Here is a 27,941-nt window from a genome sequence, read left to right as displayed (position 1 = left end):
TGCACATTCTGAAATTAAGATATCCTCTTATTGTGATTCTGACTGGGGAAGCTGTGCATACAGTGCAAAATCCCTTATTGGGTATTGTGTGTTTCTGGGAGACTCTTTAGTCTCATGGAAAACAAAGAAACAAAAGACCACCTCAAAGTCATCTACAGAGGCAGAATACAGATGTATGTCACACACAACAAGTGAAATTGTCTGGTTGAATGGATTATTGGAAGAACTTGGTTTTGACGTTCCCAAACCCATTGATCTATTTTGTGACAATAAGTCAGCCATTCACTTGGCTCACAATCCAGTTTTTCATGAGAGAACGAAGCACCTGAATGTGGATTGTCATTATGTCAGAGATCATCTACTAAATGGCACACTCAATGTTCTTCATGTTAAGTCCTTCCTACAGTTGGCTGACTTAATGACTAAATCACTCAGTGAACAACAACACAACCATTTGTCTTTCAAGTTGGGCATCGTCTCCTCAGCTCCAACTTGAGGGAGGGGTATTGAGAATATGAGGGTGCATATCAGTTGCCATGTCATCAATGAATCACATGTAGATAGTCACATGTAAAAGATTACATATTGTATAGCTTTTATTGTTTTTTGTCTTACTTGATCCTAGGTACCAGATTTTGTATTGATCCTAGGATGATTATGAGCCGTTATTTTGTCTGATGGGACAGCTGGCTCTAGGTTAGTTTATGCTAGCCTTTGTATATAAGCTGCATAGAGGAGGAACGCAGCCACAGAACACAACACACAGAAAGCGAAATACAAAGAAAACTGGTTCATATTTTGAACCTAGAAAACCAAAACCTGTGAGTTCTTGTTTTTCTTCAAATAATCAATTTTTCATAGTATTAGGCGATTTTAAAGAGGGGCATACAACTCACAAACTAATCAAATCAAATCAATATGTAACAAGTTTTCCCATCTCATAAATAAATTGTAAAAGCATGTCTAACCTTAACCTTTAGACTATGGAGTATATAAGAAGCTCGTGAAACAGAGGAGGAAAATAAGAAAGTAAAACGTATTTTTTTTTTAAGTGGACTAATTGTTATATAAATACATGAGAGGTATTTATAAGTAAAATAAATAGTAAATTCACTTTTATTTACTAATGTTAGAGTAAATTACTAAATACAATGAAATATGCTAATTAGGAGAATGGATAAGATCATAAGATAACGTGGCTTGATATAATAGTCAAATAGTGTGTTAACCATCCAATAAATATCAAAAAAAAAAAAATTGCCAACAACGAGAAGTTTATTTAGTTATTTACTTTTCCTCTCTCTTCTGCGAAAAATACTAAAATCCAAAATAAATTTAAATAATTGTTAATTAATTGGCCAAATCTAAATAGACAAGCGCTTAATAAACAACACATACCTAGCCCACTGAAAAATGGCCTCAAATTATAAAGTATAGTAAGACAATCTTATTAAAATCATTATACATGATATAGTAGACTACAATACCGCTTTATAAAATAAAATGTTTTCTAAAATCGTACAATCTTATTGTATACATGTATTCATGTAAGATGTAAGACGCTTAAAAATTTCTTATTCGTTCGATCTATTACTCCGTATATGTTTTCATAGATTTATATATAAGTACATTAATATTTATCATAGAATCAAAATCTCGTTCCAAAGGGTGCATATAATACGTTGCAATACATGCATTATTTTAACCTATTATATTGCATTATTGAGAAATAAAACATTTTTGAAAACAGAAAATTTAAGTATGTGTGATGATCCTAGTGGGGACAAGAGAGAGACTAAAGTGCATGTTGCCAAAATGAAGACTGAAAAAGTTCACTAAAACGTGTTAGGCCATGTAATCCAAAATTTAGTTGGTTGGAACATTGTTGTAACTTGTAATTAGAGCATCATTATCACAGAAAGAAATCAATGAGGTGTTCTGTATTAGCCTAGTGGTTAATAGAAGTAACACTGAGCATATATGTACGATATGTTATAAGTTTAAATCTCCCACGTACACTTATCTATACTATATTTTAAAACAGACAAATTTGTATGTCACTTGTCACCCTCTTTATTTTTTAAAACAGACAAATTTTACTTTATTTTTTAAAAGTAATAAAATCTTTCACAATCTTCTCTGAATTTATAACTAAAAAACCTTTAACATTCTTAACCTCTCGATTCATAGTTTGGTAAACTGTCCCTTGAACAACTACATGTCAACATTTAGTTAATTAATTTATTAAAAAATAAAATTCGTGCATCGCACGGGCCAAAAACTATTTTTAATTCGTTTATCCTTATACTTTATGCTTACGGAAAAAAATTATTATAGAAAGAAAAGTTTATCTCTCTCTAATGAAATAATGGACCGGGGTGTCTAATAATAAAGCATGACTAAAATTTATATCCAAAATTATAAAAAAATTAGCATTTACTTCCTTATGGAGTATATATTTTTATTAGAAAAATGACCTTAAAATTATCATTTGCATGTAGTAAATTACTAAAATGTTCTTATTTTCCACCATCAAGATTTTTTTTTAAAAAAAAAGGTGCATGGGGAGAAAAGTTTTCATGATTGGAATACACACATTTGTGGCCAATCAAACACAAAGAAATACAGTAATACATTTGCTCTATTTAATAAAGCAAAGGAAGCAAAAGCTAAATAACCCAATATTAAAAAGTTGTGGTTCACTTCAAAAAGGAAAATTTATTAGAAGTCTTTTATTTAATTTTCTGACAAAAGAATTTATTAGAAGTCGTGAGTCTATTTACTAAAGAATTACTACTGCGTAGAATAAATCGGCAACTTTTTGAGGGGTGTGTGTATGGAGATTAGAGAAGGTCCCCTACTTGGCCCGAATTCCACATTCAAACCGGGCGCATTATAAAATAAGCTCCTTTATAACTTTGTGAGTTGAGGATTAGGTCCCCTACTTGGCCCAAATTTTTCATCTGGACTGCATTAGCAAATAAGCTCCTTTGTAAATTTGTCCCCTACTTAGCCCGAATTCATTCGAAGTGTTTTTAGTTTTACAAACTTGGATTTCATCTTTGAAAACATCCTTTCCTTTGAGTAAGTATTTTTTTTGGAATCATTTTAAGAACGATGGGAATGTTGTAGGCTTGTAGCCCGTCATTTAACTCGTCTAATTCCTGTTTAGAGTCTAACGAATTTGGGGAAGTTGTGGAGATAGTAATTAGAAAAGTTGAAGTATTTCCGTAATGGTTAAAGTATTCATGATAGTAATTGGGAATGTTGAGATATTGTTGTAACTGTTGAATTGAAGTACTGATGATAGGTTGTTGAAGTATTGATGAGGTATTAAAAACTTAACATTTATTTCCTAAATCAATGTGATGCATAGATTAGTTATTGGTTGCCTAGGATATTTCTTGTATAAATACTCTTTGAGAATAAAAAATATATTCAAGATTTGAGCCTTCACAAAATATTTACAGAAGTCATTGTCGCAAATCATAACCGATGTAAAAAAGCTGCAATACTCCTTATGTTTGCGTAATTTTATTTGTACCACTCAACCCCTCATCATATCTAATTATTACATATAACTAGGGGTGTCAAATCGGATCAACGGATCGGGTTTGGGTTGTACTCATCGGATTCGGGTTGAAACGGATTAATTTGGCTAACGGGTCGGATCGAATCGGATTGAAAACTTAACGGATCTGATCGGGTCTGATTTTTTATGCACGGGTTCATATCGGATAGGGTTGTAAACGGATCGGATTGTAGTCGGGTTGTGTACTTGTGTCGAATCGGTTCGGATTGGAACATGACGGATTGTTAACGGGTTTAGCAGGAGTATAACGGGTTCGGACTCATATCGGATTCGGATTGTCACGGATCAGTGTGTTATCGGATTCAGATCTTAATCGGATCAATATTAACAGGTTGGGTCGGAGTCGGGTTGAATACTTGAATGTAATCGGACCGGAACGGATTTCGGATCTTAGCTCGCGGGATCTAAACGGTTCGGATTCTAAACGGTCGGACAAACCCATCGAGTTCACTGGGTCGGATTGAGAATTGACACCCCTACATATAACCAGTGTGAGACCAATTTTTAATTAAATTTGTCAATGTTAGTCACTAGCCGTGTATGAGTGTATCTAACATGCATCATCAAGCACTTCCTTTGTAAAGAGAAAATCACTGGTCTTGGTCATTTCTCCAACCAAGAAGAAGGTGGTTTAATTGATTTGAGCAGATATGTGAATCCTCCGGTGACTCTTTCAAACATTTTTATACGGTTTCTTTCTCATGTTCATCTTCTTTGCACGCATCTCGAACTCTAATTTTATAGGAATGATTTATTGTCATTTTGGTTAGATTTTGAGCTCTGAAACTTGAGCTTAATGAAGCTGATTTTTGTGGGGTTAAATTGAGTGGTTTTGAGCACAGGTGGTTGCAAACAGAAGGACAAATGCCATTTTTTTAATTGATGTATTTTTAGAACAATTATACTGTCTATTAGATAGATTAAGGTTTATGTATGATTGAGTGATTCTTTGTTTAAATCAATTTTTATATTTTATATTTTAAGCTACTGTTGTTGTTAATTGTGATTTGTGAGTGTGTCATGTGATTTTCTTTATTTTGTACAAGTAATTTATTTGTATTTGGGAAATCAGACGTTGGAAATTAGTTATTCTTCTGTTGTTGCAAGAGGTAGCTCATACGTAGTACAAAAATATTGCTTTCACTTTACATAAATCACCAAGAGTTCATATTTGGTCTTATTTGATATGGAAAAGTATTATGTTAATTTTTTTTCTTATATTGTTTTTGTTTAGGCATAGTGTATGGAAATCAAACAAAAGTGTATCAATTACAAAGGTGGTGTAAAATATGAGGTACACAAACCATAAGTTGCAGTAGATTGACCAAGTGTGTGTTGGCCTAGTGGAAAGGATTCCACCTTCCAACCTTTGGTTCAATCCCCACTAGGGGCACTTTGAGAGACGGTTCCCCTTATCACTCCCCACTCTCAAAGTGTCTAGCCTGCTAACCTGGGCGGGTTGACCCGTGCGGCGACCCGATAAGGCTATTAATCTTACCTTGCAAAAAAAAAAAAAAAAAAAAAAGTTTAAAATCTAATCAGTTCATCCCAATATAATTTACCTCCACAAGTGTATCTTATACATGTATTTGACTTGCAATTAAGAATATAATTGTTTGGGCTCCCAATTGATTCTCAATTGGGCCACTAAGTCCAAAGCCCAATGGCTCTAAACAAACAGCATCAAACCCACCAATGGCTAGTCAGCCATCCATCAAGGCCCAAGGCCCAATAGCAATAAATGACCTATGGGCATTTATTATGCAAACACTATAAATAGGCCGCCAAGGCTCACACCTCAAGGTACGTCGAATTTACCGCCTTAAGACTACTTTTCTAGAGAACTTCTCTCTAGAATCCGAGCATCATTCTTACTTAGGCATCGGAGGGGCTTTCCTCGGAAACACCCCCGAGGCTAGTAACTTTGCTATTGTGCAGGTGAATTCGGACTCCACTCATTCAAACAAGCAAGATCTTCAACACATACAAAAGGGCCTTCATTCGAAGCCCATTGTTTCCATCTTTACAACACCGGAACAATTTGGCGCCGTCTGTGGGGAAGAACACTTCAAAGCCTTTGAAAGACATCAATCACCTCTTTCCGCGAAAATGGTGAACGATGTTGTTAACAACAATGACGACGATATGATGGTGCGGTCAGATTCAGAATCTGACCAAGAGGGGCACCCTCAATCGATGGCGAGGTCACAGCCAAGCAGAGCTACGACCGCCACAAATGCAGGACCTCCGATTCCAACTAGGGAAGAGCTCACTGCGGCCATGACCATCATGCAAAACTTCCTCTTCAATGAGAAGCAGCAAGGGCTGGCAAATGACCGCAGAGAAGAGAGGAGGACCAGGCGAAGGCTGAACGAGCCACCCAGTGTGGAAGTGTCCAGACCCGAACGAGAACTCCTTCCCTTGACAGGTACACACTTGACGTCGAGGTGGATGGAAAGCACGTGGGACACCCAAAAAAGGGCACAACAGCAACCAGATTGGTTTGCGAGACCATCGCCTACTCCAACAGCTCTCCAAAGCGAATCAACTACTCGTAACACTCGGATCCGAAGCTCGGTGCTCAGCAGGTTGAGACCCTCGGTCCATTCAAGGTTAAGACCTTCGATCCATACGAGACTCGGGGTAGGTGAGTCGAGCAGGTCTGGCGAACAACCACTCCGTCTTCCAGTTATGATCAGAGCTGAGGTAAGGGTAGGCCGTAATATAGTTCGGCTCCCCCTTTCTTCGGGATCTTTTGTTGATAATGGTCCACCAACCATACCCATCCCCCTTGGAAGCGTGGTTGAAAGACAGATCGTGCAGATCCCGAAACACGGCAACAGAGCATGGAAAGTTAATAAAATCGCACACCCATCTAAATCCGATGATGTGCCTCATAGATTTGGGGGTAAGCTGGGCCAAACTGATGTTATACGACACCAGGAGCTCGGATATGAAGGGATCCAAAGGAAAGCGGAGGCCGTTCTCCAAATGATGAGTATACACAGAGATGAACCCCCTCGGCGGATGAGTCACCCGAGGACGCTCCTGGTCGGGAAGCTCGCACCAGTACCCCAAGGCGTGCTGGATTCCGTATAACTCTTCGGCCCTCCGATGGTAATGCCCCAGCTTCGCCTCCACCAACCAGTCACCACTGACCGATTTTTCCAAGGGACCATCGATCTTAGTGGTCTCATGCAGAATCGGGGCATACTTACCCTGCGGATCAGCTTCAGTCCAATGAACTGGAAACTCAGGGTAGGAGCGGCGCACACCCGAAGAGCCAGCCTTTTTACCAGAAGTTGCGCGTTCAGACACGCTAGACCCGCCAACAACATCATCTTTCGAAGCATCCCAACCAGTCGAACGCCTCTCCACTGGCCTCTCCGAAGGCCGACCCCTCGAAGTTTTCGGTAACCTTCCCGAAGGCACGTTCTCCCTCTCACTAGAGGAGCCAACGACGAACTTGCTCTTGCCCCTATTCTTTGCCATGGCCGCGAATTCTCGGTCTAGGGTTGAGATTGAGGGGTAGAAGGAAAAACGAAGAAAAAAGGAGAATTCAGAAACAAATTACCTTTTTCCGAAGCGGAATTCGCCGATAAAACGAACAACACAAGTTCCCGAAGTCCAAAGTTGGCCGAATTTCGTAGATCTGAAGAAACAAATTGCACTGCGATCGCCGGAATTTAGAGAGAGAAAGGGTTTGAAAGAAGGAGTAAAAAGTTCGAAAAGAGCAATGCACCCCGTATTTATAGAAAAGAAAAGGGGCGCATCAACTTCCTCAACCCACGATCTCCACGGCACAATACAACTCCCAACACTTGTCATCAATGCAAATCATCCCTTTTCAGAAAAAGAGAGGGAACTTTCGGACTTCTGACAGCTGGAAACCCACCCATTTAATTCTAAATGGACCGGGTCTGGGGGGCATGTTGTTTGGGCTCCCAATTGATTCTCAATTGGGCCACTAAGTCCAAAGCCCAATGGCTCTAAACAAACAGCATCAAACCCACCAATGGCTAGTCAGCCATCCATCAAGGCCCAAGGCCCAATAGCAATAAATGACCTATGGGCATTTATTATGCAAACACTATAAATAGGCCGCCAAGGCTCACACCTCAAGGTACGTCGAATTTACCGCCTTAAGACTACTTTTCTAGAGAACTTCTCTCTAGAATCCGAGCATCATTCTTACTTAGGCATCGGTGGGGCTTTCCTCGGAAACACCCCCGAGGCTAGTAACTTTGCTATTGTGCAGGTGAATTCGGACTCCACTCATTCAAACAAGCAAGATCTTCAACACATACAAAAGGGCCTTCATTCGAAGCCCATTGTTTCCATCTTTACAACACCGGAACAATAATCATTTCCTAATTTTTAATGTATGCTATTATCATGTATTTTATAGGCTTATAACAAATAACTTAATGTGTTATGTGTAACGCACGTACTTCTAACCAGTTATTATTAATATAAAGCGTTACGATGTTGCCCGAAAAAATCCTCGTGGTTCAAATTTCTAAAATTTCAGATGGCTAGCCGCGTGGTAGTTATTGTACGTGTTTCGGCCTTATGGGCCACAATGTAGCCAACTTGTTAACAAGTGGGGCCAATGTATAGGTTTACGTGGTTAGTCTCTAATTTCACATGGGCCAAATCTACTTGCAGTTGGACTTTGCTGGTGGGCCATCAACAAGGATCCCTTTGTGGTTATAAAGTCCATTGTGTACTTTTATGAATTTTGACTACAACTACTGGTCTCTTAATCCTAGTTGCGTAATGAATGCCATAACTTAGACTACATTCTTATCGCGATTTCTCTTTATTTTATCAAATATAATCCCAAAAAAGTAACCTGTTAAAAATTGACCCGATCCAAAAATTAATCCGAACCGAAAATACTGTTTCCTGAACAAGATTTTGTGACTCGTAATCCGATTTTATCTGAACCTGAGCAACCCGGAAAGAAATGGGTCAAAATCTGACCAAACCCGTTTTAGACCCGATCGATTGTAATAAATGAGATTATGAAAAAACTAAAGCATAATAGACACGTTGTTTTGTAATATGATTTTAATTTGAGCCATTTTATGGTTGAATTTGACTAAACGTAAACTTGTGTAGGAAAATTTGTTAATTTGTGCCCATATTTTGTTTATTTATCACCTAAATTAATGAAAATATAATGCGCGTTTTAAAATCTCTCAACCCGTTTGGTCGACCCGAACCCGAAAGTTTTGTGTCTTGAACAAGCATTTGTAAACCCAAACCCGAACCCAAAAGTGACCGACTCGATTCAACCCGAACCCGAAAATAATTTTTTACAACCCGACCCGACCGACCCGTTTGACAGGGCAACCAAAAAGCATGAAAGAAGAATCATGAGACCCTTCTCTTAGGCTCCATTTGTTTCAACTAAAACGGAAAAAAGTACGTATAAGTCAAAGAGGTACAAGTTCACTAATATCGGATCGTATTGCGCGCCACTGTCAAATTGGGTAACCGGTCGTTTACGGATCAGATATAATCGGTTCGAGTAAAATCGAATAATTATTTTGCATGGAATCACCAATGGACATAAAAATACCCTTTGATCCATTAATAATTTTCACTATTGTTCCTTTTTCACTATTACTCAATGCCCAAACTAAAAATTTATCATACTGATAATATAACTGTATAACCATTTTTTTTATCATACTGATAATTCAAAACTTTGAGTAAAACTGATCAAATATTTGATTCCAATAATACAAAAATTTAAAGTGCAGGACTAAACCACAAGGGAACAACAATATGAAGATCGCATATGGGTGTTACATCCCACATCCAACGATCGGAATATCTTATCACTCAATGTCTTCCGAAAAACGGGTTTGGTGTCGGAATAATAATATCTTTGATCATCGGTAAATTAAGTAGGACAATGATAGAGTGACCCTAAGGGTTGGTAACCCTTTCAATATTGAATTTTGATTGGTTACAAATACATTGAAACTTTACATACAACACTTTCTCTCTCCAATTAATTATGCTTATATATTACTTTATGTTATATGTATCTTAGGGGTTGCCAACCCTTAGGGTCAACCAAACATTTTCCGGTAAAGTATGTGCAGTAATGCTCACAATTCCCATAAAATGCATATGATTATTTGGAACTTAATAATTGGGTTATTATCGGGCGAATTGAAATTTTTGTATACTCCCTCTGTCCCTTCTGCTCCGTTTGGTTGGATGTAAAATATTTTCAGTGTAAAATGATTTTGCATGGAAAAAAATTTCTAAAGAAAAATACAATTCCAAACTAGTTTTTCTTTGTTTGGTTCCTTAAAAGAAAATTTTAGAGGGAGTTAAAGGGGAAACACAAATTTTTCAGAAAGAACGATCTACGATAATTTATTGTGTGGCGGCCTTAAAAGAGGAAGGTTATCCGCACATGTTCTGTTCTTTTTGTTACCCTTATTGATGTTATAAGTTTTCTTTATTGTACGTAGTTATAAGTTACCTTATTTTCAAGGCTTTTAGCTCAAATGGTAGAGCAATGTACAATATTGTACATGGTGTGGAGTCAAGCTCCACGTATCCTATTTCCTATATTACACTTATGTATTGGTGTATATTTTCATTGTTGGTGTTGTATTGGTCATAGTTATAACTTGTAACAAGCATATCACTTTTGATCATGATCACTTCATTGTTTATTGTTAGGGTCGCATTTTTCAATAGTTAGGGTCACATTTATCCTTGAGTAAGGTAACTTTAGTCCTCGAATAAGGTCACTTATATCTTTGGTCTGGTTTACTTTTATATTTGGATGTACAGTAAAATACCGTAGATCGGGGGCACACAAAAGTTTTTGAAGGAGAAAAAGAGAAAATGTGGAAAAATTGTTTCCTTCCATTTCAAATGGAAAAAAGTTTTTCCACCTTTGAGGCAGTTATGGAAATTGTTTTTCATCTCTTGCCAAACCAAACAACGTAAAATGATTTAAAAGGGGAAATTCGTTTTCCATGAAAAAGTTTTACAACCTACCAAACGGATCCCTAATACTCGCACCGTTTTGACTTTTTGTACTATTCACATAATTCAATTTGACCCTATTTTATTTCTAGTATATGAAAACAAATTTTAGTATAGGAGTAATATATTGCTGGCTTCATCTTAATATATATTTTTATAAGTTGTTATAATATGTAGTTAAAGATATTGGTGGTCAAAGTTGTGCATTGGCAAACGTGTCCAATCAAAACGATGCGCGTATTAAGGGACGGAGGGAGTAAAATCATAGCATCTCTGAGATTCTAATGTTTCCAGCACACGGAAATCAGGTTTTTCATGGTTGTTGTTGCTAGGGGTGAGCAAAAAGTCAGGGTACCCTGAATCGAAACCGGAACCTGCGGTTCCGGTTACGGGTAACAAATTTGGGAACATGTTGCAACAGGTTCTGGTTCCGGGTAACAAGTTTTTAGAACGGGTACCCTGTTGGGTACCCTGTACACACTAATTAATTTTAACGTGGAGTAGTGGAGTACCCAAAATAAGGAACTGGGCCATATGAAAATGCTTCATATGCCCAAAATATAAAACAATCCAAGCTAATTTTTGAAAAATATTAATATAAAATTGCAACTTAAGCCAAAACTATAAACCAATCAAAGCCCAAACTATAAAGTAGATAGTTTTTCAATAAAATATAATCCGTAAATATTTTACTTAAAATTTCAAAATTACAGGGTACCCTGAATCGGAACCTATTGTAACAGATTCCGGTTCTCATTTTCAGGAAACTGTTGCAACAGGTTCCGATTCCGGTTCTCATTTTAAGGAACCTGTTGCAACAGGTTCCGGTTCCGGTTCCTGGAATTTCAACAGGGTACCTTGTTTTGCTCACCCCTAATTGTTGCATAATTTGAAATGCATATGAATGAAATTAGGGTTATCAATCTCGGAGCACCAAGATTTACCAACGCACCTGAATCTGAGTAGGATTTTCTCCGGTAGCCTTCCGAATAACTCCCTCCATAACTCAACCGGTAAATCCTTGCATTTCTGTAGTTCCTCTTCCCATTTTCTCTTTCTTTGGCCCCCAAACATTTTATTTGGAGTTGCACGTGCACATAAACCTAGGGTTGAGAAAGGGTCGGGTACCCGAACCAATAGTATTATCAGATCGGGTAATCGATAACCAATAAGGCTAAAATTGATATCCATGAACCGAACCGTTAAGCTCGGGTACCCAAACTTTCGGTTCGAAAATCGGGTACCCGTTATGATATTCAATTGGAAAAAAATAGACCTTATAACTAGATTATTGTAATATCATTCAACACTAAACACCAACATTAACACATGATTTTGACTACATTACTAATGTTACTCAAATTATATATTGATTATTAACATTTAGGATTTTGTGTTCTCGGGAAAAAATATTTAAATTGGGAAAACCTTAATAAAACTGCTTATCGGATCGTTATCGGGTACCCGTTATTTATAAAATGATATCCTTAACCATATTCATCAACCAAATTTCGGATCGGGTACCCAAACCGATAACTATATCGGTTCGGGTACCCACTTTTTCGGATTGGATACCGGTTCGGATTTCGGGTTTTTGGTTTTTCGGATAGTTTTGCTCAGCCCTAGGGATGGAAATGGGTGGGATTTGGGTCGGGTGGAGCATCACCCGCATCCATCACCCGCTTCCATCCGCTTCACCCGGTCCATCCGTCACCCGCTTTACTCATCACCCGCATTTCGTCCATCCATCACCCGCGGGTGAATCGGGTGATATTCGGGTGAAAATTATTAACTACTAAAAATTCACCATCTAATAATATGCATAATAATTAACGAAAATAAAAAGGTTACATACATTCACTTATTTCCGAAATATATAATTAGTTCTTATCACGCATAACTTATAACCAAAAAAGAAAATTAAATAAGCACTAACTTTAATAAATAATGGACTTATCAACACATTTTATGTTTAAATATTAATATAAATAATATATTTAAAGTAAATGGGTGACGGCTCGGGTGATAAACGGATGATGGATCGGGTGATGGATAAAAAACATCACCCGTATCCGACCCGCATCCATCACCCGCTTCACCCATCACCCGCTTTTCATCCTTTTAATTCGGGTGTTCACCCGTTTAATTATAGCGGGTGATCGGGTTAATGGATCATCCACCGGATATTTCCATCCCTACTCAGCCCTACATAAACCCATTCACAAGTCAGACATTTCATGAAATTGAATTAGTTACCATAAGAAGAAACTCCAATGTCAAATTAGTTTGTCATGGCACCTAATATATTAAGTTAATTTACTTTCTACGACTTTGTTTGGTAGGAAGGAAAAGAAGAGAAAAGAAAAGAAAATTATGGTTTCCCGTGTTTGGTTTCAAAAATTAAATGGAATTTGATGGGAAATCAAGGGAAATGGAAGAAAATATCATTAATAAATCTTCAATTTCCTTTCCTCCCAAAAGTGGGTGAATTTGGTGTTAAAAACAAAAAATAAAAGCTTTCAAATCATTTTCCTTTCTTTTACTCTCACTTCCTTTTATCAAACCAAACTTAATGGAAAATAAATTAAGTTTTCTTTCCCTTCTTTTCCCCTCCCCTTCCATTTCTTTACTAATGTTGTACCAAATAAAGTCGTAATCGGGGTGTTCATTGGTCCAACCCAGAGCGGACCGGACCGAAGACCGGAATTTTGATAATTCAAGACCCGGAGACCGGACCAGTAATGCTTGCATCGGACCCAGACCGGATCGGACCGTAAAAATCGGTCTAAAACCTGAACAGGACCTGTTGTAGACCTATTTCTATATAATTTTTATTTTTTTACAAAAGTCGGTAAAAAAGAAAATATATATATAAAAAATTATTTATATAAGGCCTTTTTGGAAGTTAAAATAAAATATATCACAATATAGTTATTTACAACATATTGGAGGGAATTAACTTTTTAAATAGCTTATATTATATTTTTTTAAGGAAAAACCAGTCCGATCTAAAACCCGATTTTAAAGGGTTTTGGATCGGACCAAAACAAAGACCGGAAAAAGATATTTCTCGACCCAGAGACCGAACCGATTGTCTCCGGTCCGGTACGGTCTGGGTCAGTCTGGTCTAGTCCATTTTTGGGTTCGGACCAATTTTTGCACATGTAATCTAACGGGAAACTAATTTATCAAATTAGATTGCTATTTAATGTATTTCACTTTTAGATTAATTTAATTCAATTTTAGTTATAATTCTTTCCCAATTGGACAATTTTTTCCCAAGGAAATTAGCTTGCCAAGGTTAATTTGTTTGGCCAAGCTAATATATCAAAATTCAAAAGCACTCTAATAGTTAAGTTAGTAGCTAGCTTGAGACTTTTTCAAATTGCAAGCACTGTCACTAACTACGTGCAACCATTGGAATTGCTCTAGAGCATAAAGTTGGCATTAAAATTTGATCAAATGGCGGGAAGTCAAGTTGATGGATAGGCTATAGAGTGTGTGAGTTCTTAATACAGATCAAATTGTGACATTATTAGTTTAAATGCAAACACGAACACTCAATAACTATTAACTGTTTGAATCAAAAAAAAAAAAAATAACTATTAACTGTGGACATATGAAATAAACAAAACTTTTATTTCCTATCAACCGTTAATTTATCCTACCGAATATTGTACAAAAGTAAAATTTAAATTACTCGTTAATTAGACAACATAGCTTATTCTCTATTATATTTTCTCACCAAATAGTCATAATTTATAATCAAATTGTTATTTTTTCTAATGTTGACATCAGCGATCTTACGCGTATGTCGCTCTCATAGGTGACCTATTGTTTGATTTAACAAAATGAATATTTTTACTTACTTTACCAAAATAATAATATAACAAAAAATAAGGCATGATATTTACCTAAATAATTAATATAACTATAATTAACATATATTTACCAAAAAAAATTATTAAAATAGAACATATAAAATCTATAACATTTATCATAAAAATAACGATTGTTGTGAAATCGCTTTGAATGAAAATCAATTAAAAATAATACTACCCCCATTTCAAAATAATCTTTACACTTTTCGTTTTAGTCCGTTTCATAATATTATTTACACTTTGCTTTATTCTATTTTTAGACATGAAAATTTCCTATCTTATCCTTCTTAGGCCCTGTTCTTTAGAGTTGAACTGAACTGAACTGAACTGAACTGAACTGAATTGAACTGAACTGAACTGAACTGAACTGAACTGAACTGAACTGAACTGAATGCTCCTGAACTGAACTGAACTTAACTTAACTTAACTTAACTGAACTGAACTTTACTTAACAGAATATATTACCGAAATAAATAATAAATAATAAATAATAAATAATAAATAATAAATAATAAATAATAAATAATAAATAATAAATAATAAATAATAAATAATAAATAATAAATAATAAATAATAAATAATAAATAATAAATAATAAATAATAAATAATAAATAATAAATAATAAATAATAAATAATAAATAATAAATAATAAATAATAAATAATAAATAATAAATAATAAATAATAAATAATAAATAATAAATAATAATAAATAATAAATAATAAATAATAAATAATAAATAATACTAATTAATAAAAATAATAATAAATTATATTAATTATTAATAAATATTTAGTTATAAATAATAATAATAATAATAATAATAATAAGTAATATAATAATATAAGTATAAATAATAAGTAATATAATAATATAATAATATAAATATAAATAATAAGTAATACAATAATATAAATAATAATATAATTATTAATAATAATATATTATAATAATTATTATTATTATTAAATTAAATTAAATTAAATTAAATTAAAATAAATTGAATTGAATTGAATTAAACTGAATTAAACTGAACTGAATTTAATGCTCCTAAACTAAACTGAACTAAACTGAACTGAACTGAACTGAACTGAATGCTCCTGAACTGAACTGAACTGAACTGAACTGAACTGAACTGCCAAATAAGTCCTGAAGCTGAAATTAAGCCAAAAAGAACAGTGTCTTACAATCTTATCTCATAATACTTACAATTTTTTACTCATTTTCTTCTCACTTTATTTTTTTTCTTACACCCCCACCCTTTTACACATTTCTTAATTTGTCCATATTTTATTATATTTAACCAAAATTTCTACTTTTGTTTTAATATTTATGCAAATAGTAACCGTAAATATCTTTATGAAAATGAGGTAGTAGTTGTTAAAAAGATTGTAACAAAAAATGGTTTGAGACACTAGTATTCCATACAAAATATTTTGACAAATTTTACAAAGAATAATAAAGTACAAAAACATTTTACAATATCTAAAAATAATTTATTTTTTAACATAATGTAATAATTGAAAGTATCATAGAGAAAGACAATTATTTTTGAAAAAACATAATATTCAAGCCATATACTACTCTGTTTCAAAATAGTTAAAACATGTTGCTTTTGCACTGTTCACATAATCTACTTTATTTATTTTGATGATTTATATTTTAGGAAAAACATATTCATGTGAGATCTCGTTAGATTTGTCTTCATGTACATTTTGCGAAATTTTGCTTCATAATTTTTACTTATCCATACAGAGATATTAATTGTTCAATTATGCAATGGTAAGTGTGAAAAACATGGACAAGAAATATTCGGTTGAAATGAAGAATATATAAAAAAAAAAGTTCATTGTTATGATGAAAATAATCATAGAGAATAAAAACAAAAATTAATTATTAGTATGCTGATAAGTTTTTTTCCCCCACAAAATCAATTTAGAAAACAATATTTTCAATGTATGAATTTGATTTCAAATCAACTTCAATATCAAATTTCACATCATTAAAATATTTTTAATATATTTGTCATAAAAGAAACTAATGACATAAAATCGTTTACGAAATACTTTTTATTTTATTAAATCTTAAACTAAAATAATTATCAAAATTTCAAACTATTACGTATCATTTAGTAATCAACGTGCGCTATGAGGGTCTTAAAATATTCTAAGAATAAGATTTTCTCATTGTTTCTCTCTTTCTCATCTATCAACAAAGTAAGCAAAATAATATTTTTCCTTTTGAAGATTATCTGAAGTCAAATTATCCTCTCATTTTTTACTAAAATTATTTAAATAATAATTCACAAATAAATTATGTTTACGGGCCTCAACTATTTAGAGATGAGTGAAACTATTTACGAGACTTCTAACACCTTTGTTGCTAAGTTTGACACAACTAATATTATTATCTAATTAATTAATATAGAACATCATGTTATATAATTAGTAATTTTTATTTGTGGTATATTGTAAATTAAAGATTATCTTTATGTTTACAATTATTTTGGAGCGTTTGTCTGACTTAACTCCAGAATGGCGTGCGTCTGTTTGGTTTGTCCCAAATAGCGCCAGTCGGGATTGACCCCATACAGCTTATTTTTGATTCGATTCCAGACAACGTCTTTCGGGATTGACTACAAACAACACGCCTATCTGGATTGACTTCAAGCAGACATGCGTCTGTCTGGCTTGACTCAAAACAGATGTGCGCTGGTCAATGACTGGATTTATTCTCCACAAGAATCTTGGCAGTTGAATAAGCCGATTTTGGTGAGGCACTTGGTATTTACCAAGGTGCTACTTCCATATCCTAAATACTTGACGAACAGAGAACTACGACTTGGTGTTTACCATGTGCTACTGCATAAGGACCTGACTAACAGGGGACTACGACCTGGTATTTACCAAGTGCTACTGCATAAAGACTTGACGAACATGGGACTACGAGTCCTTGTTCTGTCTCGCATTTTGGTTGCGAAAAAGACATTCAAATATATCAGACAGACTTACAGCGCGTATAGAAGTCTAATGTTTTCTGGTGAGACAAAGACATTCAAATATATCAGACAGACTTACAGCGCGTCTAGAAGTTTAATGTTTTCTGGTGAGACAAAGAGCATAGGTGCCACATTGGTGGTCATGAGCGCCTTTACAAAAAATTACAAAATATAGGGAGGAAATACATTTACGGTGTTCAACATTTTGATCGATGTTCCTATATTTTTTTCCCCACTTCAAGCGTGTTTGATAAAGTGGCCGCGAGAGATGCAATTGGGACATTTGCAGCATGCGACTGAGTTCATTTATGTTGTTTAGTTTTTGAATACACTGAACTTTGTTCTAAATTTATTTGGCTAGGTCATCCCAATGAAGGATGTTTTGTTTTTTTTGCTAAATGTATGGTTGTTTTTTCCCAAAGGCGAGTCCCTATTTTGTGTCGTCATTTCTGCCGTGAACACGTCATTCAGATCTATCAATCGGACCTGCAGCGTGTCGGAAACTTTAATATCTTATGGTGGGGCAAGGACCGGAGGTGTCACATCCGTGATGTGGATTGGAACGCATTAAAAAAGAATTACAGGGTAAGAAGATGAGACAAAGTTATTGTGTTCAGGATTTTGATTGGTGTCTCAATCTATTTTCTACACTTCACGCGTAGTCTAGTGACTACGGAGGAGAAAGTGGCCACGAAATATACCATTGACACATTTGCAGCAGCCAAAGACTAGATTTGAAGACAACCTCAGATTATGAAACCTTTAGTTCTTCATTTGTTTGATATGCCTGTAAATTATACTCTCACTACTTTCCCAGATTTCCTTTTAACTTTTGTGTTGGCTCTCATCTTCCATTGTTCCATAAGATTCACTATTTTCCCCACAATAACACTCGACTACTCTTACTGTGTGGAAATGTTGACCTGTTTAATTAAGTCAAATGCATTGAGCTGTCAAGCAGTATACCTTGTTCCGAATTTCCTTGGCTAGGTCAACCCAATGAAGGTGTTTTTTGTTTACCCAAATATATGGTTGTTAAGGCTTATATTGTTACAAGCTCCACCTAGAGAGTCCTTGACAAGTTGTGTGAGCTTGGAATTTCGGTAATCAACCAGGACATTGATACAACTGCTAAGTTCAAGAAGTGAGCGGTTTAATATTGACACCTTCTACTGATCTCAAGGTTCTCTGATTGGTAGTTAGGGCTCTCTCTGATCTTGCTAAATCAATCAAAAAAAGTTATACTACATGATTTATCTTCAATAAAATTTCCATTGGGTAGTCCTTGAGCATGCATTTGAATTTTGAAGTCTGACAAACAAAGATATTGGCTACCCTCACTCCCCCACCATACTTCAATGTAGTATCAGAACATTCCGAATTTCCTTCACATCATGTTCTACAATATATATTTGTCAAGTTTCTATATATAGTATGGAGTAATATGTATCAAAACAGCTAAAATGCAGCAAATGTAAATGATGATGAAGTGAAAGTAGTGAAAGAAATCATAATATATGCGAAGTACTAATAGCCTACCTTCCATTCTCAGGATGCCAACAATGCTTAGATCTCTGTCAGCATTCCCAGGGTGACATAATAACCTAATGATATTAGCTTCATGACTGACGAATAATTCCCGATGTACCTGAAGCTGCACATCTTCCTGTGCCATACTTCTGCAGGACCTACTTCTATGTAAACTGGTTTGATTCCAAGCACTTGTGCATCTCTGAAAATATCTTCTATAGAACCCATTTGAAAGCTAAACACAATCGGATTATTACCAACAGTAAAGAAAAATCAGAGCTTTTTCCTAAACTGGGATTGATTTTGAAATTTTAGTTTTCACTTCAGAGCTTCATATGCAACCTCATCAAGAAAATCACCAGCTTTCATAGGCCATATTCGTCACTTTGCTAAGTCATTCATCAACTAAAGGATTATTAAAGCATATCCTGCAGAACCACATAAGAGCATACGAATTCTTTTCAGCTTTTCTCCAGCTCTTTCTAATCACTTTTAAAGCCCCAAGAACGTTTCACCTCCTCTGTCGTGCAGGACAACGTTGTTGTCAGTATTGCTATGGCTGCTTTAGTGATAAAACCTTCAGCCATGATTCTGTTTGAGCTTGTCTTTGAGAAGGAGGAAACTAAGGTGTGAATGAAAACCAATTTGAGTTGCTAATTTGTTTTCCTTTGACTTATATAATGATAATTGAGAATTATGTCACATTGTCCCTTTCTTTGACTTCCAATTTTTCGTTTCAGGGTCAAGAGAGCCACAAAGGTGAAATTTTGTAGACGGGATTTGATCCCTATGTTGTAAGTATCACCCGTAAAGACTTTAACCAACTATGCTAACTGACAATCCCTTTCACAATTTATTGACTTGCATTGAGTACGTAACAATCTATTACTATATACTAAAAGAGACATCAGGAATGACACGTGTCAATTTCTGGTGCAATTTTTTCCCGCTAAAAACCCCTTTCTAAAAAAAAATATATCTACTTTATTCTATTTTTATTTTGTTTCCTTTTGTATAAATATTTATAAATAGAATAAATTATAGGATTATTAGATATGACATTATTAGACAATTTTGGTAATATTTAGTCAGATTCCCATATCAATAATAGAAAACATTCTTACTCCATATTTTGTTCATATTAAGCATATCAAATATTTAATTTGGTCAAATCATCATATTAAACATATAAATTATATAATACGTAATAGAACGAAAATTGTATATTGTTATATAATAAAATGAGTACGTTCGAGATTTATTAATCACGCAATAGATTTAAGGGATAGATATTTCAGTTAAAAAAGATGATCAATTAATAACTTTTAAATAACCGTACATACACGGGATCTAATCTAGTAGTACAATACATCCCGGTTAGACATTTCGTCAAACAGGTTATGGGCATAACCCAATTCTAAGGACACATATAATCCGACTATACCATGTGCCGGAAAATTTTGATGGGACCAAGAATTGATTGCAAGCCTGAAAGGCTGAAACTATTAACGTATAATCGACTGATAATTGGTTGATAGTTCTTGATACTTTAGAGATAGTGGTGGGAAGTCAAGTTGATGGATAGAGTGGCTGAGTGTGTGATTTTAGAGAATTAAGTGATTGAAATTTGGAAGCCAAGTTTATACACCAAATTGTCGCATAACTAGTTCAAATGAAAAAAAATAGTACAAGTAAGATAGAAGAAAAAAATTACTTGATTTACCACTTCAAAAGGTGTTTATTAAGGGAGATAACATGGGTTTTACTAAATTAATAATGGTATACGATTTTATCATGAGATACGTTGAGGTTTGACAAAATTTACCAAATACCTCATATTAGCCAATTTGTCTGAATTTCATCAAAAAGACAATCTCAACTGAACTTTGGCCAGACCGAATTTTGGCCATGTCACAACCAAAAACTTCTGCCCATTATATCAGACCGGGTCGTTTTTTTGTTCCCAAACCCGCTATTTCAAGCCAAAATTGTGCAATATTTTTGCCCAACGAATTTCATAACTAAATTTCAATTTTGAGTTTTCCAAAATCCGCCAAAAAACGGGTCTACAAATCTACCCAAACCTGCTAATTTTTGGGCCGGTCTCAAGATGATCAATTCGCCATAAGTCATACGACATCTACAATGATAAAAAAGATCTGCATACCACAGATTCAAGGAAAATACATAACTGTTACATTCAAAACAATTACTATTCTGCATCCTAAAGCACATCTCGTTCCCCACCGCTTCTGGCTTGACGCAACCGTGATTTTCTATGTTTTCGCATCTTTTCAAGTAGAGCTCGTCGCAATCTGCGCACGAATTGTTCCGACCGATGAGTTGATGATAAACTCTAACCCTGTGTGAATCAAAATCTCCTTCCTGATTATTGAAACCCTAAAAATAAATTCCCATCCGACAGTGTCATTTTTGCTACTCCCTCTATTGTCCTAGAGTATATTACATGCAACCGGGTGCACCGTGCACCCTCTTATATTTTCTCCTTACATGTGAGGAGAAATGTGATAGGACCACCGATGAGAATAAAAATACCATTGGATTCACCTAAATTTTTTTAGGATCATTGTGCTCATAGAGATTGAATGTGTGAATTATTATTTTTGGGTCACTTCGATGTTTGGCAAATTTCGATTAGATCGGGACACTTTTTAACAGCCTAGTATTGGTGGTGCACGGCTTGGGACAAGTTGTGCAATGAAAAGGATGGTTGGCAACTGTCTATTAACATCAACATTGGGTTAGATGTGTCTTTATTCAGTGGCTTGTACTTTTTCACATGGTCCATTTCTATTAGCTTTTGAACTTTGTTGATGGGCCAGGTTTAAGGCTCCCCTTTTGAGCTGTCAAATCGAATGTGCGGGTCGGGTTGAAAACAGTCTAGGCGCCTTTGGTTATTTTGGATTGGATTGTGTTGATTCATTGTGCACATACTGATTGAATTTTACTAAGAGCTGTCAGATCGGGTCTACGGATGGTTACCTCAATAAATACATTTAAAATATCAACAATATACGGAGTATAACTTTATACAATTAAAGATATTAACTAGCAAAGATGTGCATTAGATACTGCACGCGTAATGGAAGTCAATAGAACAATGTAAAGTTAGAAGAGAGTTCAAATAAAAAATTAACCAAACTCTACCAACCAAAAGATATACATAATCAAAATATCAAACTAAATATTACAAAGATAAAATGAATTTAATTATGTAGTCAACCTTGCTGACTTATTCATTTTTTTTTCACTTGAAAATATGGGGTTTTCTGTATGATCATGCATGCAATACCTATGCAATACCTAACTTAATGCACGTATTAGGTTTGGGTTAGAAATAACACACAATGCATCATTTCCAACCCTCTTTAAACACAACAGTATAAACTATAAAACCTTCTTCACACTCGAAAGTCAAAACTCACTAATCCCTACCTCGAAAATCTCCATTATCATCTTCGAGTTTAAATCCTTGGATTCAAAAATGCCTCGCCATGTCATCAACCCGGTTATCTTCCTTTCTCTCATACTGGTTTCCTGTTTAACTCCGAACCAAGTGGCTGCTCGTCCTATGCTAGAAACAAACATGCCTCATCCATCGCCTCAGACTGAACAACCAGCTCTGAAAAAAACCTCTTTCTACAAACCTCCGAACCAAGTGGCTGCTCGTCCTATGCTAGAAACGAACATGCCTCATCCATCGCCACAGGCTGAACAACCAGCTCTGGAAAAGACCTCTTTCTACAAACCACCAGCATCGATGGCTTTTCCAGCGTTTCACAAACCGCTTCTTCCACCACACTTCCTCCCACTTTACCCCTTCCCCAGCTTGCCGACCTACCCTTCAATGCCCACCTTCCCTTCACAGCCCATGCCCACGGGCCCGGTCCCCGGCACCCCAAGTGCTCCACCAAGCTTTCCCAATCCACCAACTAAACTGATCCAGACTTCTGATTAAAAAAAGATTCAGCTGTTAGTTGACGTTGATGCATGAATGGGAACACTTTTAAGTTTTAATAGATGCTTTTTTAGTTTGATTTTTAGCATATTAAGAATTAGAGTAGCACAAACAAGTGTGAGCTTTGATTGCAATGTAATAACTTCAATACTTTTATGTAATGAATGGCAATAAACTAGATTTCCTTTTATCTCTATCACTCACCTTGTGTTTGTTGTGATTTTACGACTGCTGGTAATTTGCTTCCTTTTTTCGGAACAAGAAATCAAAAGGACATTACTCTGTTGGCAGATGAAACCTACATACACAAAATATTTGAAGTCAGAGTTCTACAATGACTACCTTCTTCCACTGAAAACTAAAATTAGAATGCAACAGAACTTCAAAGTTCAAACAACAGCCAAGTGCACTTAAAGAATGAGGGTAGCTTATATCCATTATTTCAAAGTTCAAAACTTATCTTGTTTATACTCACATAACAATAATCGAACAAGACAATGGATCACCTGTTCAAAGCCAAAACACAAGGTTTTCCCAATCTATATGCCGGGTAACTAACAAATTTTGATCTAGCAAGAGGGGTGACTTGAGCCTGCCGAGGACAAATTGGTCACATAAGCATTATATACTGGAGTACTAATTTAGAAGAAAACCAGGTATCCAAATGCAAATGCTCCAAATCAAAGAAGCACGGTATAATAAAGTACACTTACATGGTCATGCGATTCATGCAAGCATGATGTTATCAAAACATGGGAGCACAATTGACCACAATACTACACAACAAGCTCATGCACCATAGGTTATTACAAATAGCACCTTCCATGTGTAAAGAAACAGCCGATGATATCTTGTTCATGACAAAGATTCTGGCATGATTGGATATGCTAAAGAAGGGAAGACCAGAGAAAAATGATGTGTGAATGATCTCAAGCTTTGATTCAGGGACAGCTTAACTGATACACTAAAAAGTCCAAGCCACCAGAGATATACAACAATATGTATGTACCCTACAAAATCAAGAAAAAAGAAACAAGACAAACCAAGCTTTGACTCGTTAGCCTGTTGATATACAACAATATGTACCCAAACCTTAAAAAACAATGCCCATTTATAACTTCTGCCGAAATTTTCAATTACGCAGTTCATGCTCTAGTAAATGGTCACATAATCGGAACGAGGTAACATGGCAAGAGCAGTCAACTTAAATACTTCAAATCAAGAGTTCAAAATAAGCACCAAAGGACACACCACTCAATATACACAACCCCATCAAAAGGAGGAATAATATACTTTTACCTCCTCATGAGAAATGGGTGCCAAGTTTCCATTAGAATTTTTGAAATGGATACAAAAAAGGAAAGTGTAACTATCATCGAGAAACGGAGGGAATATATTTCTAAATCATTGCTTCATATAATACAAAAGTGCAGAAGCAAAACGAAAACCATATCAATTTCATATGCCCAAGCTCTAACTAGTTCCCTCATTAAGTGCGAAATTAAACTTAAAAAACCGGTCTATGCCAAGAGTCCAAGACTGGTAGTTTGGTGGCATTCACAATTCATTTGCCCATGTTACATGGAGACATGGAGTTGCAGAAGAATAGTTCACATCTGCACACCAGTTGTCATGCCTGAGATATTTTATTACCATATTTATCATCACTGCAGTATTGAACCCTATCAGCTACTGGAAGTTCAAATGGTTTTCTAAACGTGTGGGACTTACTTTAATTTGAGATGAGTTCTGGATCTAGAAGTCTAGAACAGAAGTTGCATTAACAAATCCACTGCCCATGTCAAATGCAGTTGCAGGAGATTGGTTCACATCTGGATTGGAATAAGCACGTTAGGCCATAATGGGTTGACCATTCTTGTGACGAAGTGATGCTGTCTTGAAATAGCAGAGGCAATGGCTGCTGGAGTGAACCAAGGGAATTTATTCTTGACTAGAGCTACAACTCCTGCAACATGAGCAGCAGCCATGCTTGTCCCAGACATCATAGCAAATTCCTTCCTATTGCCCTAAATGATTTACATTTGATGTCAGTTTCAGTTTAGGATTTATCTTTTGCATCTGAGAATCAAGATTATCACCACGTAACAATAACATATACCTATAAATTCACTAGAAACGCTGCCAACTTGCAAGTGAGCACCCCGTATTGAATTTCCAGGAGCAACCGGATTTGGTTTCAGTATGTCTGCACCTTCAAGAGAGTTATCTTCTGGATCTGGACCTCTAGCAGAATAGCACACCGCCTTTGGAGTAATATCTGTCAAATAATTTTTTGTTAATGAAGAAACGAAGCATAACAATTAACAAGATAACCACTGAAAGTGAAATTGTACATGCAAAGATCTCATTTTGACAAATTGACATGTATGTAAGTATGATGGCTTGAATGCAACATGCTTTGTTGTACTCGATTCTCGTACAACATTTACCTGAATCACTTGTCGATGGAATTATAATGCCAGGAATGTTCATAGGAGTTGGGTTTATCTCAAACCTTGAAACAAAAGGGTCGAAATAAAACATAACACCAGATGCATTGAGGTTCTTGGGCAGACGTTTGAAGCAGAGATCAACGTGTACAGGGTATCATTTGTTCCTGCTGTGAACCAAAAAGAGCAATAAAAACATTAGTACCTCATACTTTTAAGTCTTAATGTTAATGGAGATGACCAGAGATGATAAAGAATCGGATAAAACAAGAAAATTGTTGAATATTAATGCATAGGAGAAGCAAACAAGAAGAGGGGGATAAAACAACTGGTGTTGTCAGCAGTGCAAACGAGTAATCCTCTCTCTGAACACAGCTTTCTCATGTCTCTCCTTCCTGAAATACATCCCAAACCCTGACAGATCCCAACTTATGCTATGATTGATGAATCTTGTTGATTAAAAATGGGATTCGGGAGATTGTTCCTTGCTACCCAACATGAGTGTCAGCTACAGGTGGATATCTAGGAAAAAATCTTAAAATCAGAACCCTAAAGCAACGAAACTCTAGACAGAGTTGACAGACACAATCACACAAATCTCTAGAGGTGGACTGGTTGTACAAAGATTAACATAGCAAACAGTCTGTGAGCCTGACCATACGGTTCTTGGTATGGCTTTTCAAGTTTTTGTCCGTTCATCAATTAGATGCTGTCTTCAAACATAGAATCTCCGGCAAACATTCTATATAAGGTCATGAAAATGCAAATCACACTAGTTACCTAGACAATGTTTTCCGTACCCCAAGGCCTAATCCAATAGCTCTGTAATCTTATTACCACTCTTTTTAGGTACCAAGGAAAATCCCTATTGGTAATGCCACTGCCAGCATCCTCTTGTATGTTAATGAGACCATCATTTGTTCCAGCCCCCAATTCTGGATTGAAGGAGGCAAGAACAGTGGTACTGGTGACGTGAATTATAACAAGCAGTTGCTTCTCTTAACACTTCACCTGTATAGACTGTATAGAAACTGAAACATGACCTAAAATAATTGCCATACATCACAAGCACCATTCAACAGTGAGAATAGCCAGTATAATCCAAGTATCTCACATTCTCGCCCATTTGTGGAAAACGGAGCAATCACTAGTGGGGTTGAACCATTGTTACATGATTCGCTAGTATGAGATTGGGTATGGGTTTGCAATTCGCTGCATAATTTGCTAAATTAGACCCAAAATGTACCACATTTCATGTTATAATTCTCTTTTTCATCTCGTGGGGTGATTAGGGAACTAGGTAACACTAGGTTGAACTTCTAACAAAATAAAATCAACGCAGGATACTTATGGAAAATTTTCACTTTACATGTAGTTATTAGAAACTCTATCATTAGAAGCAGCACCAACTGTGAAGATCTATGAGCTGAAGGAAGACACACGTTGTGGAACCGGTGTTTCCTTCCACTTGTACAAAAAAAAGGGGGGATCGAAGAATGTGGCAAATCCTGGAGGATGCCTATTGAGAGTGATAGATAAGTAATTATATCAACACCATCCTGAGCAGCCTGCAGAAATGAGCATCAAGTTGTGAACATATTCACTTGGTAAAGAAATTTCATCATTCATGGTCTTATCAGAAACAAACTTCTGATGGATTTAGAATGTCAATGAGTCTTATCAATCATATCACAATCTATGACCTGTTGAAACAGATGGATAATCACATAATGGCTATGAAACAGATGATTTCGCAGGAAAATGGCTAGGATAAATGGATAATCTCAACAGATCATTTCCCCATATATCATCATATCACAATCTAGTAATCAATAAAACAGCTATCTTAAAACACACCAATTTCTCATAAATTAGATGGAAAACATAAGGCAAATCTCTGATCTCATGTAACAACATTAAATGGAAATGATTCCCCTAACATTGCCACAATATAATTGAAAATAATGTCGCAAACCCTTGAAAATAAACTTCAAAAAAATGATTCATCTACCATAATTACTAAAAAACCAAAACAAAGTAATAATCATAAGTTAATTCAAGAAAAACTGGGTTACCTGAATTGTATGTTTTTGGCTCAATTCATTGAAGAAGAGATTAGCAGAAGGAGGTAGCTTCATCTGGGTTATTCTGGCACAGTGCAACACCCACTGAAAACAGCCAAACAAATTAAGCTGACTCGTCTTCTTTTTTTTTTTGCAGAAAATGGAAAGACAGAAAAATAAACCCCATCAAAAAGATGACATCTTTGTCAAATTTTCCCAAGAAGCAAAATTCCCAGAAAATTCAATTGCATTTTTAGTTTTATTTTAAATTCAGAAACCCGAAAATTTTGAGAATTGGAAAATGGGAATAGTGTGAATAGAGTGAAATTGTGAATTGCTAGAAATAAATTAACATTGAAAGTATGGTAGGTGTATTTCAGTTTATTTGAACTTATTTTAGCAAAAAGAAATATTTTCAGATA

At 35.4% G+C, this 27,941-nt stretch overlaps 1 long non-coding RNA gene across 3 annotated transcripts; it reads right to left on the bottom strand.

The window, feature by feature from the left end:
• Positions 1-22,180: 22,180 nt before the first annotated feature.
• LOC110794510 (uncharacterized) lies at positions 22,181-27,882 on the bottom strand. Of its 3 annotated transcripts, XR_008921308.1 has the most exons (7): positions 27,532-27,880; positions 25,457-25,626; positions 25,126-25,284; positions 24,738-25,033; positions 23,720-24,016; positions 23,513-23,598; positions 22,181-23,304 (listed from the first exon to the last, which is right to left on the bottom strand). It is a non-coding gene; the product is annotated as an uncharacterized lncRNA (long non-coding RNA). The 3 variants fall into 3 exon arrangements; XR_008921307.1 differs by having other exon boundaries at positions 23,513-24,016; positions 27,532-27,882; XR_008921306.1 differs by lacking the exons at positions 23,513-23,598; positions 23,720-24,016 and having other exon boundaries at positions 27,532-27,877.
• Positions 27,883-27,941: the final 59 nt, after the last annotated feature.

This window comes from Spinacia oleracea, chromosome 5 (genome assembly GCF_020520425.1).
Source record: "Spinacia oleracea cultivar Varoflay chromosome 5, BTI_SOV_V1, whole genome shotgun sequence".
NCBI classification, from domain to species: domain Eukaryota; kingdom Viridiplantae; phylum Streptophyta; class Magnoliopsida; order Caryophyllales; family Amaranthaceae; genus Spinacia; species Spinacia oleracea.
Note: the sequence above shows the minus strand (reverse complement) of the source record. Positions and strands in the feature narration are given on the sequence as shown.